This window comes from Pleurodeles waltl, chromosome 1_2 (assembly GCF_031143425.1).
Source record: "Pleurodeles waltl isolate 20211129_DDA chromosome 1_2, aPleWal1.hap1.20221129, whole genome shotgun sequence".
Lineage (NCBI taxonomy): Eukaryota > Metazoa > Chordata > Amphibia > Caudata > Salamandridae > Pleurodeles > Pleurodeles waltl.
This window is the reverse complement of record NC_090437.1, coordinates 1,250,640,411-1,250,656,323: the sequence shown is the minus strand read 5'-3', so window position 1 is coordinate 1,250,656,323 and position 15,913 is coordinate 1,250,640,411.

Here is a 15,913-nt window from a genome sequence, read left to right as displayed (position 1 = left end):
ACAAATTTCCTGCACTTCATATTCAGGAACATCATCCACAAGGACAGGAGGTGGACAAGGAAACTGACGTGAGTAAGGATCAGACACATAAGGTTTAAGCTGAGAAACATGAAAAACCGGATGGATCTTCCATGTATGGGGTAAGTGAAGACGGACAGTGACAGGATTGACCAACTGGATAATACGGAAAGGCCCATAGTAACGAGGTGTGAACTTGTTTTGAGAGAGACGTGAGGGCAAGAATTTGGAGGAGAGCCAGACTTTATCTTGCATATGATAATTTGGATTGGTTGTACGTCTCTTGTCTGCAGCCTTCTTCATATACCTCTTGGTATGTAACAAATTAGATCGAATTAGTTTATGGAGTTGGAGAAGGCGTTTGGAGAAATAGGTAATAGCAGGTAGAGGAGAGTTGGATTGTGGAGAAGTAGGGAAAGAGGTAGGATGAAAACCATAGGAACAGAAAAAGGGAGTGACCTTGGAGGCACTATGGACTGAGTTATTGTAGGAAAACTCAGCTAAAGAGAGGTAAGTGCTCCAGTTACTTTGGGTAGAATTGCAAAAGCATCGAAGATATTGCTCTAGTCCTTGGTTCAGACGCTCAGTCTGTCCGTTGGTCTGAGGATGGAACCCTGAAGACAGGGCTCTATTTATATTCAGTGTTTTACAAAAATGCTTCCAAAATCGGGAGATGTACTGAGGTCCTCTATCAGATATTATGGTATGGGGAAGTCCATGGAGACGGAAGACATGATCTATGAATATTTGACTTAGTTCTTGAGAAGTAGGCAGCCTTTTTAGGCCAGTGAAATGAGCCATCTTTGTGAAAGAATCCACTGTGACCATGATAACCCGGTTTCCTGCTGATGGTGGGAGTGAACACATAAAATCAGTAGAGATAGTATGCCATGGGGCCGATGGAACAGGCAAAGGCTGTAGTAATCCTGCCGGTCTGGTGTGAGGTATTTTGACTTGGGCACATATGGGGCAGGCCTGAACGTATCTTTCCACATCCAGTTTCCAGGTAGGCCACCAGAAAAATCGTGAAAGTAGTTCTTGTGTGGCTTTGATGCCTCTATGACCAGCTACAGGGGAATCATGGCACATTTGTAATGCTTTCTTTTGCACCTTGTTTGTAGGGAGGAATATCAGGTCTTGGTAATAAAAATATCCTTGTTTCTTGTACAATAATGGTCTTAGTTCTTCTATGTCATGGTCCGATAGGTTGGCGTATTCTTGTTGTACTTCTTCCAGGAAAGACTGAGCCACTCCAATGATCTTACTGGGTTCTAGAAGATACAGGGATGAGGAAGGAGAACACTCTGGATATCGGCGAGACAGAGCATCAGCCAGAATGTTTTGAGATCCTGGAATATATGTAATATAAAAATCGTACTGACTGAAGAAAAAGGCCCAGCGGGCCTGACGACTATTCTGGCATACAAAATTTCTTAAACATTGTAAATTACGGTGGTCTGTCCTCACTTCAAATGGTTCCTTGGAACCCATCAGAAACTGTCTCCACTCAAGGCAGGCTGTTTTCAGAGCCAATAATTCCCTTTCAAGTACGGAATAATGTTGTTCAGCTGTGGAAAGGATATGAGACAAATAGAAAAAAGGCCATCATCCTCTTGTCGTTGGAGTAAGACAGCTCCGATGGCTCTCTCAGAAGCATCAGTTACTACTATAAATTGTTTGGTGGTATCTGGATGTCTTAAGATGGGGGCTTGGGTGAAGGCTCTCTTTAAGCTTTGAAAGGCTGCTTCAGCAGCCTCAGTCCAGACAAACCCCTTCTTTAGATTGTCCTTCTTTAAGGTGTGAGTTATGTGGCTAGTCTGACTGGCAAAGTCTAGAATGAATTGTCGATAGAAGTTTGCTAAACCTAGGAAACATTGTGTTTCTTTTATGGTAGAAGGAGAAGGCCACTCTAGGATAGCTTGTACCTTTTCTTGATCCATAGCTATGCCGGTGGGACTTAAATGATAGCCCAGATATTTGACTTCCGTCATGTCGAACTCACATTTCTCTGGTTTGCAAAATAGTTGATGATCACGAAGTCTTTGAAGAACTTGTTTCACATGGGAAGTATGGAGTTCAGGATTTCTAGAATAAATTAGAATATCATCTAGGTAGATCACGACTGTCTGATTCAGTAGGTCTGAAAACACTGAGTCCATAAATCTCTGGAAGATTGCGGGGGCGTTAGTAAGACCAAACGGCATAACCCTATATTCAAAATGGCCAAATGGGGTCCTGAATGCTGTCTTCCATTCGTCGCCTTCTCTTATGCGTAAAAGGTGGTAGGCTCCTCGTAAATCCAATTTAGTAAAACGTTGGGCCCCTCTGATTGCTTCCAGTATGTCCCTGATGAGAGGCAAAGGATAACGATCTTTAATGGTAATTTTATTCAGACCTCGAAAATCCAGGCACGGACGAAGATCCTTAGTCTTCTTGGGCACAAAAAAGAGAGGGGCCCCAGCCGGAGACGACGATGGAACAATAAGACCACTCTGTATATTTTCGTCCAGATACTCCTTTAGAACTTCCTTTTCGGGATCCGTGAGGAAATATATCCTCCCAAAAGGAACAATTGTGCCGGGTTCCAATGGAATTGCACAATCATATTCTCGATGTGGAGGTAGCACAGGTTTTGACGGTTTTTGGAAAACATCCTGAAACTCCAAATAGTGGTCTGGGACCCCTTGGACCGTATTAATGGACATACCAGTGGCACCTTCAGTAGCTAAGGATCTTTTCGGAGACCAATACTTGTCGGAAGTAAAACAGTTCTCATGACAAAATTGCGAAGACAAAGAGACTGTCCGGGTAACCCAATTTATATATGGGTTATGTCTGATGAACCACGGAATTCCAAGAATGATGGTATGGTTAGGGGACGTAATAAGATCGAAGGAGATGTGTTCTTGATGGTTTCCCACCTGTAGACTTAACATCAGGGTAGTGGTGTCTACAGGACCAGAGGATATCAAAGATCCATCCACAGTGTGTACCTGTTCGGGTACTTCTTTTGCTTGAGTAGGAACTAGGTTAGTAGCAGCCCACGTCTTGTCCATGTATATACCACTAGCACCACAATCTAGTTATGCCATAGTCTTTTCTTGACGACCGTCAGGAAGTTGTAACAGGACAGGAAAGATGAACAAGGCAGTTGTATTGTCATTAAAGGAGCTGATGGAAGGTATAGCTGTAGATCCCGTCCCCTCCCTTCTTACAGAGGACGGGAGTTGGCGTTTCCCGAAGGCCTGGACGGACGTACTGGACAGGTACGGAGAATGTGACCAGCAGAACCACAATACAGGCACAACCCTCTCTTGCGTCTGTCTTCTCGTTCACTAGCAGAGAGCGGACCTCGGGTAGTATCCACCTGCATGGGTTCCCCTTCGATGTCTCTAGCAGGAGTGCGAGGTTCCTCGGAACGCTGCAGGTATGCACGTGAGCTACTTGGCTGGGCAAACCCTCTACTCCTTTTCTTTTCCGATCTCCGTTCCTGAAGACGATATTCGATGGACAGTGCTTGATCCATCAGGCCACGAAGATCTTCCGCTCTGGTAGAATGCACTAGTTCATCCTTTATTTCTTCTTTGAGTCCTCTACGAAATAATGTTACCAGAGTACGTTCCACCCAAGTGGTCTCTGCCGCCAGCTGACGAAAACGGGTTATATATTGCAGGACGTCTTGGGAGCCTTGTTGGACGTCGCACAAGGCTTCTTCAGCGGAGGCTTCCAATCCGGGACGGCTAAACATCTGTTTGAAGCGACTCACAAAGGCGGAATAGTCTGACAATACAGGGTCGTTGGAGGACACCATCGGGGTTGCCCAGGCCAAGGCTGGACCGGATAAGGCACTGATAAGATAACCCACCTTGGTCCTGTCGTGGGAGAATTGAGTAGGTCGGAAGGCGAAATACACCGTTAAAGCATCCAAGAACTCGCGAAGCTTGGTTGGTTCACCAGAGAAACAAGGGGTAGAAGCGGAGATTGTCGGAACATCACTGGTGCGGAGGGCCAAAGCCTGTCGTAACGCAGCATTTTCATTACGTAGTTGCTGCAATTCCTGGGCTTGTTGCTGAATCGTGGTCAACAGAGATTGCTCCGGATCTGCAGCAGCCGCCACTGTATTATCCATGGTGTTTGAGGACGTCGGAATGGTTAGGCGCTGCAATCTGTCACGACTCACGTGCTGCTTGCGCCTGGAATTTGCAGATCTGGTGGCGTGAATCTTCAATGTTCGGCTTTGGCCCAAAAAGGGGCGACTCTTTCTGGTAGCCACGGTGCTGTAGGCAATGGAGACACCAAGAACAGACCGTGCCCTTCAGAAAGTAGCGCCAGAGGGAAAAAAACCCTTAAAAAGGGGAAAAAACCTCCAAACAGGAAGACTCCTGGAGAAAAACAAGAACAAACAAACAGGAATCCAAAAGGAGCAAAAATCAGAAAACGCAGAATGCTGAATCCAAAACCAAAAGGCAAGGAAATCAGGAGCGAAGACACTAACTGAGCAGAAAGTGTTGCAGCGCAAAGAAAGAGGAAAAACACAGCCCTTATATACCAAAAAACAGGAAGTGACCCACAGGAAGTAAAAGGACACCATCTTAGATAGGGAAATAATACATAGAACAGAATAGTAGAGGAACCATAGAGAATAGGGAACAAGGAATGCTGGGAAAGCACAGGAATCTGGGAAGGAGGAAAAAACATAAAGAAAGGCACACAACAGACTGCCAAAAAGAAGAAAGGACAAAGAAACGAAGAAAAACAGGTAAGAGGGTTCAGAGACCCCTGGGACAGTGTAAGGCAGAAGGAAGAACGAGGCCCCAAGCAAATCTGGGGCCTCGAAACGCGCAGGAGAGGCTGGGGGCGCGCCGCGTCTTAATAACGCGGTGCGCGGCCCGAGCCGAACGCCCGGCAGAAGTCGAGCTCTCGGCTCGCGCCGCGCGGTGCGGCGCGACATTAGCATTGATGTGATCACTGAGTTGAAAAAAATGTTTTTCAAATAGCTCCTGACTTACCTGAGACCTGCCTAATCCTGATTGGGGAACCAGTACATCTACCAGAATACCTGCTGCACTAAACCAGGGGAAAAATACCAGCAAGACCGGGAAAGTCACCAGGAGGCAACTTTCAGGAGAGTGGAAGGTGACACGGGAGAGCCGGACCCGTGGTAACAGCCAGGGTTGTGGTGACAGCCGAGGCAGGTCAAGGCAGTTCAAGCATCTAGCTTACCAACCAGTATTCTCCTTTGTATTAGTCCTTCCTCAGCATCCTACACAGCTATTCACTACAGCTCCTCTGTCAAGCTACTCCTTCAGCTCCTCTGGCCCAGCAACAAGATGGTCCAGCAACAAGATGTGTATGCTCGTGCTCCCCTCCTATCCAAGTCATTGTCAGCCTGCAGGAGGGGTGAGGCGTCACCGAATTGGCTGATTTGGCCGGCTGCATACTGAAGGCACCTGCATCATTCTGCAATAAGGAACAGGCATTACAAATTTTATGTGCCAGGTGAGAGGAAAGAGACTGCAGAGCTCTGAGCCCTATGGTTGACACTGCAGCACTGCAGCATTAATCCCATCACTAATCCCAGCACCCTCACCAGCTCCAGCCTGAATCTAATATCAGCCTGCTCCAACCGAGATCACTTCCAAAGTGACAAAATGCAAACTCGACAAGGAACAAAGGCAAAAACAAAGGCAAAGGCAAAGGCAAGCAAAATAAGCTATTAATCCAGCTAGCTGAACAAAGACAAGCAAAGTATCAAAGCAAAGTAGTGGCAAAGAAGCAATAAAGAAGCAAAGCGGCCATTACAAAATGTGTAACGGGGTTTGTTCATCACCGGGGTGGAGGCCAACTAAACCCATGAGGTCAGGAAAAGTAAGACCATCCCCTACCAGCCTGGGAAGGGAAAATTGCAAAAAGATGGAATCCACAGAAGAAAGGAGACAAGCTCAACCACCAGACCCTCTGGTTACAATTGACTCAGAAGCACAGGACTCATTGAAGGGGATCACAGATGAGTCGGCTGCCAGGGTTAAGAGAAACCTCAGTCACTCCATCCAACAACAAATCTATTGACATTTTTCTTCTTGAATGACACAGGGTGCATAATTTTTCAAGCAGCAGTGAAATCCACGGCTTGCAGCCACCACTTCAGGCTGTACCGCTTTCACAATCTCAAGAGGCATGTAATCAAGCAAAGGAGGCTCTCACAAACTCTATGTCCCACAATGCCCCAAAAACTTAGATAAAAGGGAGAGGCAATCCAGCTCGAGCACAAGCCACCCCTCATCCTATGTAGTCGAGTCAAGAGGGACAAGAGGTTGGACATACTGCAGGAAACCAAGGGGTAGCACAGTCACCAACCAATCAGGCCATCCAGGCAGATCCTTGGATTTGCAACAGGGAAGATTCCCTTACCCCGACACAGGACGGCAGCACAGCCATGGCCCTGGACAACAACACTGACCAAAATGTCAGTCCAACTGCTTCTAAGATCTTGCAAGGCCCATCATCATATACTGGCACACCAAACTTGCCACCAAATATTCCACCACCTGTACACCACAAACAGCAAGAGTACCTAGGGAGCCTTGAGGATAAAGAACATCAAGCGGAAGAGCAGGGGACCCTCTCATACATGGCTACTCAGGAGTGGGCAGAAATATCTGCCTCCTACTAGCTGGATTCCCCACAGGGATCGTCCCCCTCCACCATTACCCAAGATCTCAGAGGAGAGCAGGAACTGGACATTGGGAGTGGGGCTGATTCAGGAAGAATGGCTGTGTCACAGACGGACAATGTCCTTTCTAAACACCATGCAACAGGAAGTGGAGGCCCTTCAGTACCAGTCTGATAAAATGGATATTCAATTGACTTTACTTAACACCCTGGGTCTATGTGTCGCTGCCATCGATAAGAAGATGGAGAATTTAAACTTATTGATAAAATGGGCACAGTCAGAGGCAAAATTGACTTGCAGCTGGGGCCAGATTGTGGACAAATTGCCAAGTCTTCCCTCCATGTGCACCAACATCTTAAACAAACTAAAGAAAAAGACCACCCTTCACAAGGGTACTTCAGGCCCAAATGCCGCGGACCTCAGGGAGCCATCTGCTATAATAAAAGTTCAGATTGCACACATTATTAGTTCACCTTGAATAGCTGCTTGTCTTTCCACTGCACATCATCCAGGAACTATTGGCATGGCACCTCCCTTCCTGAGGTTGTCCCAGCTCAAGATGCAAAACAAAGCTGGATGCAAGGGAGAAAGGGCAGGAACAAAAAAATAACTAGCTGTGTACCCCCTATTTCGTCAACTACAAACTAATTTGGGGGGATACACCTTTTCTTCCAGACCCCCAGTCTTCAGAAGCCACTCGACAACCACCCTCCCATCCAATCCTCAAGCAGGCATACAGGCAAAATGCACCAGGAACATGTTCATCTGATGACAAAAGGATCACCTTAGATATGTATAGGGGCCTGGAAGAAAAGGTCAATCCTCATGGAACACCTCCAGCTCACATGGCCCTCACAGCATGATAACAGCTCTGTAGGCCCTCCCAAATTAACCATCTAAGGAGGGAGAGCTCAGAACGGAGCCTGGCAGCGGTCAGAGGTGTCACAACCATCAGGGAAAGGCCCAGCAGAGAGCAGATGGCAGCACAGACAATGCTTACGGTCTCTTGACCACAGTAGTGGACATGTCTGACCCTGGCTCAAGTTCACAAACACTGCCAGGAGCATACCAGACTCTCCAACAAGAGTCGTTAGCACAGGAGGCCTGGATCACCAAGAGCCAGAATATTTGGACCACTACAACCCAATCATCTTTCTCTGCTGGCAGCTCAAAGCAGTTTAAGCATAGGGGAGCAAAATTAGTCAGCAGTGCTCAAATCAGCAGTAAGAACCCCAGGGGGTGGTGGCATACATCATATCCCCCTGTAATCGGACTCTTGCATTTTATTTTTTTAACTCAACTACAAGCCAAGAGGCAACTTTGTTGTCCTAAATAGAGGCAACATCCTTCTACGGCTGTCAAACATTGAAGCTTTGGCCAATATAACGTCAACTAACCTGCTTGCAATACAGTTTGTTTATTAGTCCAGAAACCACATTGGTGTAGGAAGTCACTAAGACAATCTGAAGATCATCTTCTGTTGCTCTAAGAGTACTAGCTGAACAACATTCAAAGCTTGGGGTATAGACATTACTCTCCATTGCAACATAATTTACCCCACCCCCTTCTCTATAAAGAGGGTAACAAAAAAAATGCCAGTTCGGTATTCAGGGGAGGTCAGGGACAGTTGCCTAACAGGAGGTGAGTACCAAATTATATGCATTGTCGGCTCCGGCCTCTGCCTTAGCAATCTAATTTGTACTCTGACCTCAGGCAGGTATCCAGAACTATCAACGGCCTTATTGAGAGTTCATGAAAAAATCTGCACAGCAGTGTGTCACACACACAGAGCAAATCCACTCTTCATCTGTGCTCATGGAACATTAGTGGCCTGGCAAACAAAGCCATGGATCCAGTGTTTCTGCTCCTCAATAAAACTTTTGATATAATTCTATATCAAAAACCTGGCTGGCCGAACTGCTATGTCTACAAGGATTCATGTGCTTTTACATGCCAGCAGTCAGGCAGTCTCGTTACGGCTGCATATCAAGTGGGCTGGCAATTTACATATCATGAGTCCGCACAGTCGCAGCAGAGGAACCCCACTCTACTTTAACAACCATTGCCACAGTTAAGACCAGCTTTATTTCTTAATGGAAACAAGGAGGAAGTAATAATCATGCTTACCTTCACCCAAAGCCTAAAAAACAAGATGCGGAATGCCTTGTCAACCAATTTTTTATGTATATAAGAAAGTTGGACACCACTAACCTTATATTCAGTGGGACCTGAAGTTATGTCATTTAGGTCCCTCCTCTGATGTTGCAGTAATGGACCAGTCCTCAATTTGGAACATCCCAGAACAAAGCAGAAATGTGTTTGGTAGAGGAAGTAAAACAGGCAGACGCCTACTGGATGATTTGCAGCATATTAATCTCAAGGCACTTAACAGAAAATACCATGAAGTCTGTGGCTTCCTTTTACTCTGCGTCTACCTGCAGAACATTAGAGTACACTTTTGTTTTCCTCACAATGTTTCATTGTGTATCCACATTTCATTTAGGTGACAAAGGGGGCAGCCACCATTGGCTGCAGGAGATGCTTCTCCTAGAAGCTGCACCTGCACTGAAACGCCTGCAGAAATACCAATTCAAGAGAATTTAGACTTCATTAGTAAACACTGAGGAGGTGCTTCAATTGGCACAATCTAATATTAGTATAAGGAACAATTGCAAGCAAACTTACCAACAGATGGGAATGCTTCACTGCCAACTTAGCAAACATGTTTTCTATGTCAGCTAGAACAAGATCTCATCAGATTTCTAGGGAAGCTGGAGGGATCCCATAGCCCAGCAGAAACAACTGAGACAACTAAAAAGGGCCACAACAAGCACACTGAAATCGCTGAGAGGTAAACCTGGTGAATTCTTCCTTCAACTGCTACTCCATAAACAAAGAAGTATGCTAAAAAAACTAAAAAGGAACATCAACAAGACTTTGGGCAAAATAATTCTCCGACATCAAAGCTAAAATTAACACTCACTTTTTAAAACAAAATAATGAGCCCTACTCATGGGGGCATGGTTTCCCATATCTCTGAAGAGGCTTGGGCACACTTTTTCAGGAACTTCTTTAACCAGCAATTGACAAGTCAGCCCAAGGTGACAGAAGAGTCCGTGATTACAGACTAAAATCACATCTGTACTCTGGTATCACTGTCTGAAAATCATCAGTTTGATCGACAGCCATCTCTTATCACCATAATCAAGCACCAAATTGCCAAAGGCATAAGGGAAGGAGCTCTGGGACCATAGAGTATCTCACCGACCCTTTATGAACAAGATGTGGAATTCTGGGCAGAGACCATGGACTCTCTTGCCTGTGAAATTAGATCACTGGGGAAACTCCCAGCCTCCTGGAAAGTCTCAGTTGCTTTTCCATTATACAAGGGTGGTGACAAATCCTGACCAAAAAACTACCACCTGGTCACTTTGATCGACAACGAGGCAAAATACTTCTCAGGCACTCTGGTACAAAAAATACAAACCTGGGCCTTGGGGGACGCAATCATCCCACTTATGGATTCTCCAATTCTACGGGCACAGTTACTAAATTATTGGTCAGAAATGCTCATAGACAATGCTAGGTCTTCCAAGCAACAACTCCACCTCTGCTTTACTGATTTTAGAGATGCATTCAACAACATAGACCAGGCTAGGCTATTGAAAAAACTGGCCAACTGGAACATCTTGCAGTCATTGCTGGACATGTTAATCCTATTACACACAGACACTTGGGTGCAGGTGAAATTGGATGAGGGTAAACACCTCTCCTGGTGAATTCCAACTACCAAAGGGCTAAACCAGTGATGTGTATTCATCCATACATTATTCAACCTTTACACAGCGGACTTGGCACAGATACATGAGTTAAGCAATTCGCATGCACTCAGGTTGAGGGGTGAGGCACTATCCTGCTTCCTGTACACTGACGATATGGCCCTGGTTAGTCACACACAGGTGTACTAGCACCATATCCTCAACAGAATCCATGCATATGCAGCAGAGAACTTCTTGGAAATAAACCTAGAAATGACCAAAATAAAGACCATTAACAGTGGCAGGAAATAATCTCTAGCATGGTGTCTGGGAAACACACAAATCCGGACTGTAGCTAATTACAAGTACCTAGGCATAATTATTGATAACTGTGGTAAACTTGTTATGCAGAGAGAGGCAATTAAGAGGAAAGGGATGAGAAACCTAAAAATGAAATAGGCAGGTCCACCTCTGTCACCTCTCCTTTGGGTAGCTCAAACCAAAATACTACCAACTCTTATGTATGGAAATGAACCCATGAGAGGTAGAGAAATTAGTTAAGATTTACAGAATTATGTTTAACATCTCTAACCATTCCTTTTTAGCACAGGTCCAGCTGGAGTTTGGTATAACAAAACAGTTGCTGGCAAGGTGACAAGCATTCATTATACGCTGACACAAGATCAGAAGCTCTGCTCCTTGAAGCACTGTATCTGGCTAGAGCAGCAGCACAGGAACATGTCGCCAGATGTTTTCTTTAGGATTCCATCACAAACATTGGGATGTCTCAGATTTTTTATACCCCAACAAGCCATGCAGCCTTAAACTTAAAAAAAATAGTTTGCAAATCAACCAAAAGCCTTTCACTTGTAGAAGATAAAGCAACATTCCCAGACTGAAGCCATGCTTGGATGACAATTAGTGGTTATCGTACACTCGACCTGCAAAAATACTTTGGCTTAGGCTTCTCCAGTGTCAGAAAGGAGAAACTTCTGCAACATCACCTGCGTCTACTCCCGTCCGTGTTGCATCTTCCACCTTGGCAGAGGTAGCAAACTTTAACCTGTTTGTTAGGTGAGGCAAAGACACAGAGGATCTGCTGCATCTGCTTTGAACCCATAACACACTAAATGGAGAAATGATTGGTTTGCTTAAAGCCCAGTTCAACCAAAGAGAGGTTCACACACAGAGACAGGCAATGCTGTCCTGCTTCAGACCACAGGATCCATTGCTTAGTTGCAGGTTGGGAAAATTCATTGTGCTGGCAGAAAAGAAAATGCTGAGAACTAGCCCACACACAGTACCTACGGAATCTGCAACTGCTCTGTAGGTGCAAGACCTCTGACCTATAATCCTTGAACCGGGTTCATAAGCACTACACTTTAAACATTCAACCCCTTTGGGACATACCAGTAGGAAATTCCCTGGCACTTTGCATTTTGCACTTTGACAGCCTTTCACACATGGAAGTGCAGTTTATTGGGAAATTGGAATTTTGTTCTTGGTCCTCACCGACAAACTACAGCAGCTGGAGCAACTTTCACAATTGAATGAAGACAGTCACTGCCAGGATGAAGGACAGCTGCCTCAAACTCAACTCCGTCAAAACCAAAGTCCTCATCCTGGGCACCTGCCCCTCCACCTTGGACAATTCCTGGTGGCCCTCAGCGTTCATAACACCCCCACACCCACTGATCATTCATGTAACCTTGGCATCCTCCTTGACTCCTCACTCTCAATGAACCAAATCAAGGCCTTCTCATCCTTATGCTTCCACATGCTCGGCCTGCTTCGGAAGATTTTCAAGTGGATCGCCATTGAGTTCAGGAGAAAGGTCACCCAGGCGCTCGTCAGCATCAAGCTCGACAACAGCAATGCACTCTATACCTGCATTACCCAAAAACTCCTAAAGAAATTGTAGAGAATCCAGAATGCCTCAGCCAGACGTATCCTGAACATCTCCCGCCTCAGCAACATCTCAGGTCACCTGAGAGACCTTCACTGGTTCACTGGCCTACAAGGCCCTCCACAACATCAGACATGCACACCTCAACCAGTGCCTCTCCTTTTACACACCCACCAGACATCTCCACTCAGCCCGCCTGGCTTAGCCAATATCTCAGGGAACTGAAAGACCTCAGCTGGAGGGAGATCCTTCTCCTACTTTGCTGAGCAGAACTTGAGCTTTACCGCTGCATCTCAGGCAATCACCCTCGCTGTCAGGAAGGACCTCAAGACCTGGCTCTTTGACTGAGCTGCACCTCCCCTCCCCTTCCCCCCAGCACCTTGAGACCCTAACAGGTTATTATCCAACATCTACAAGAGCCATTGATTGATTGATTATTGGTATGACGCTTCATTTAGTTTAGACACAGGTTCATACACTGACCAGCTTGTGCAATTCTAATTGCTGTGAACTTCTGTCGTAACAAGTATCTTTTAAACTGCAATTCTTTAAATGTATTTTGCCTTATTTTTAAAAGTGCTTGTATTGCACTGGTTTTAACTAACTATGCAAATAAAAATGTTACTTACCTACTCTAACACTCTACCTGGAATCATGTCTCTGCATTTAAAAGTGAAAAAAGTGCATTCAGTTTTTAAAAGATCTTTTTTAAATAAATCACAAAAGTAATTAACGTTTCAAAGAGTGTTTTTAACATGTTTTTGCACATTTATTTGCGATTATACTTTTTTAAATTCAACTTTTGACATGTCTATTTTATTAACTGCATATATCACATTTTACCCCAGTAACGCTGTACATAATACATTTTTGGAAAGAAGTAAGAAACAACATGAACATTTTGTACACTTATATAAACTAACCGCCGTTTTGAGTGCCGGGGATACACTTAACATTTCCAAACACATTCTTTAACGAAAGTGGTGGACTCCTGACCTCACCATCAGAGCATTTGCAAGTAGACTGAAGTAGCCAGAAGTTGAGTGTATAGTGGGTGTGAAACTACACAATGGACCCAGGCATAGGCTAACGTGCGGAAGCATCATAGGAAAGCCAATGGATGTATCCATTTCCATTGACGATCTCACACGTCATGTATATGTACAAGAAATTATGGGGGTGATTCTAACCCTGGCGGTCGGTGATAAAGCGGCGGCCAACCCGCCAACAGGCCGGCGGTCCAAAAAATGGAATTCTGACCCTGGCGGGAACCGCCAACACAGCCCGCCACATTAACACTCCGACCGTCACAGCGGGACCGACAAACAGCGTGGCGGTCACCGCCAACAGCCAGGCGGCAGACAATGTACCGCCCACACTATCATGACCGGCCAATCCGCCACCTTTTCTGGGGCGGGAGCACCGCCGATAAAAACACGGCGGAAACAGACTAAGAACGGGAAAACGCGCACCTCTACGCACTCCATGAGGAAGGAGGACAGCATGGAACCCGAATTAAACATCCTACCTGCTCTCGTCTACCTGCTCATCTACCACGAGTACGAACGCCGGCGCAGACGACAACGGTGAGTACTGCACCTACGACACAGGGGAGGGGGGAGGACGAAAGGTTACGTGCACACACATACGCGATACACCCACCCCCCAAACCATGTACACACCAATGCAGAGCAACAAGTCACAGTGAAACCACCCAAACCCCCGTAAAGAAAACAAGGACATAATTAAATAGTGACTCGAAATTTATGGGAAATAAAAACCACTGATAAGTCACGGTCAAATAGCAATAACAAATCAAAAATCCAAATTCAATATCCAGTGCATACGAAAAACCGAGGCAATAAGTCCTGCACATCTAACGAGATTCCAAGTGTCCGTGGGCTAAAGTGTAGCAACACAAGGGCAAAGCCCACACAGGAGACCTGAGTCCTTTGGAGAGAACACTGCAGGGGCATCTGATGAAAAAACCACAGGCACCTCAGGGGGAAGGGAAGGGGGGGGGCACCACAGCCACATGATTCCACGACGCCAGATCCACGAAGGGGCCACCATGCCCACTCGGCCATCCTGGGGAGTGCAAAGCCACAGTCTCTCAAGTCTCTACAGTGGGTGGCTTGGCCACTCGGCCATCCTGGGGAGTGCAAAGCCACAGTCTCTCAAGTCTCTACAGTGGGTGGGTTGCCCACTCGGCCATCCTGGGGAGTGCAAAGCCACAGTCTCTCAAGTCTCTACAGTGGGTGGGTTGGCCACTCGGCCATCCTGGGGATTGCAAAGCCACAGTCCATCAGGTGGATAACAGTCTCCACCGGTCAAGGAGGAGGCATGGTGGGCACAGTGAACCGTGAACAGTAGCTCGAGACAGATCCGGCACTGTCATTGTGCCAGTGGTGCTTGAGACGGAGGGGCCCAGCGGAGCGGTGCATGAGACGGCGGGGCCCAGCGGAGCGGTGCTTGAGACGCGGGGCCCAGCGGAGCGGTGCTTGAGACGGCGGGGCCCAGCGGAGCGGTGTTTGAGATGAAGGGCCCAGCGGAGCGGTGCTTGAGATGAAGGGCCCAGCGGAGCGGTGCTTGAGATGAAGGGCCCAGCGGAGCGGTGCTTGAGATGAAGGGCCCAGCGGAGCGGTGCTTGAGACGGCGGGGCCCAGCGGAGCGGTGCTTGAGATGAAGGGCCCAGCGGAGCGGTGCTTAAGATGAAGGGCCCAGCGGAGCGGTGCTTGAGATGAAGGGCCCAGCGGAGCGGTGCTTGAGATGAAGGGCCCAGCGGAGCGGTGCATGAGACGGCGGGGCCCAGCGGAGCGGTGCTTGAGACGGCGGGGCCCAGCGGAGCGGTGCTTGAGACGGCGGGGCCCAGCGGAGCGGTGCTTGAGACGGCGGGCCCAGCGGAGCGGTGCATGAGACGGCGGGGCCCAGCGGAGCGGTGCTTGAGACGGCGGGGCCCAGCGGAGCGGTGCTTGAGATGGCGGGGCCCAGCGGAGCGGTGCTTGAGATGAAGGGCCCAGCAGAGCGGTGCTTGAGATGAATAGCCCAGCGGAGCTGTGCTTGAGATGAAGGGCCCAGCGGAGCGGTGCATGAGACTGCGGGGCCCAGCGGAGCGGTGCTTGAGACGGCGGGGCCCAGCGGAGCGGTGCTTGAGATGAAGGGCCCAGCGGAGCGGTGCTTGAGATGAAGGGCCCAGCGGAGCGGTGCTTGAGATGAAGGGCCCAGCGGAGCGGTGCTTGAGACGGCGGGGCCCAGCGGAGCGGTGCTTGAGATGAAGGGACCAGCGGAGCGGTGCTTGAGATGAAGGGCCCAGCGGAGCGGTGCTTGAGGTGAAGGGCCCAGCGGAGCGGTGCTTGAGATGAAGGGCCCAGCGGAGCGGTGCATGAGACGGCGGGGCCCAGCGGAGCGGTGCTTGAGACGGCAGGGCCCAGCGGAGCGGTGCTTGAGATGAAGGGCCCAGCGGAGCGGTGCTTGAGACGGCGGGGCCCAGCGGAGCGGTGCTTGAGATGAAGGGGCCAGCGGAGCGGTGCTTGAGATGAAGGGCCCAGCGGAGCGGTG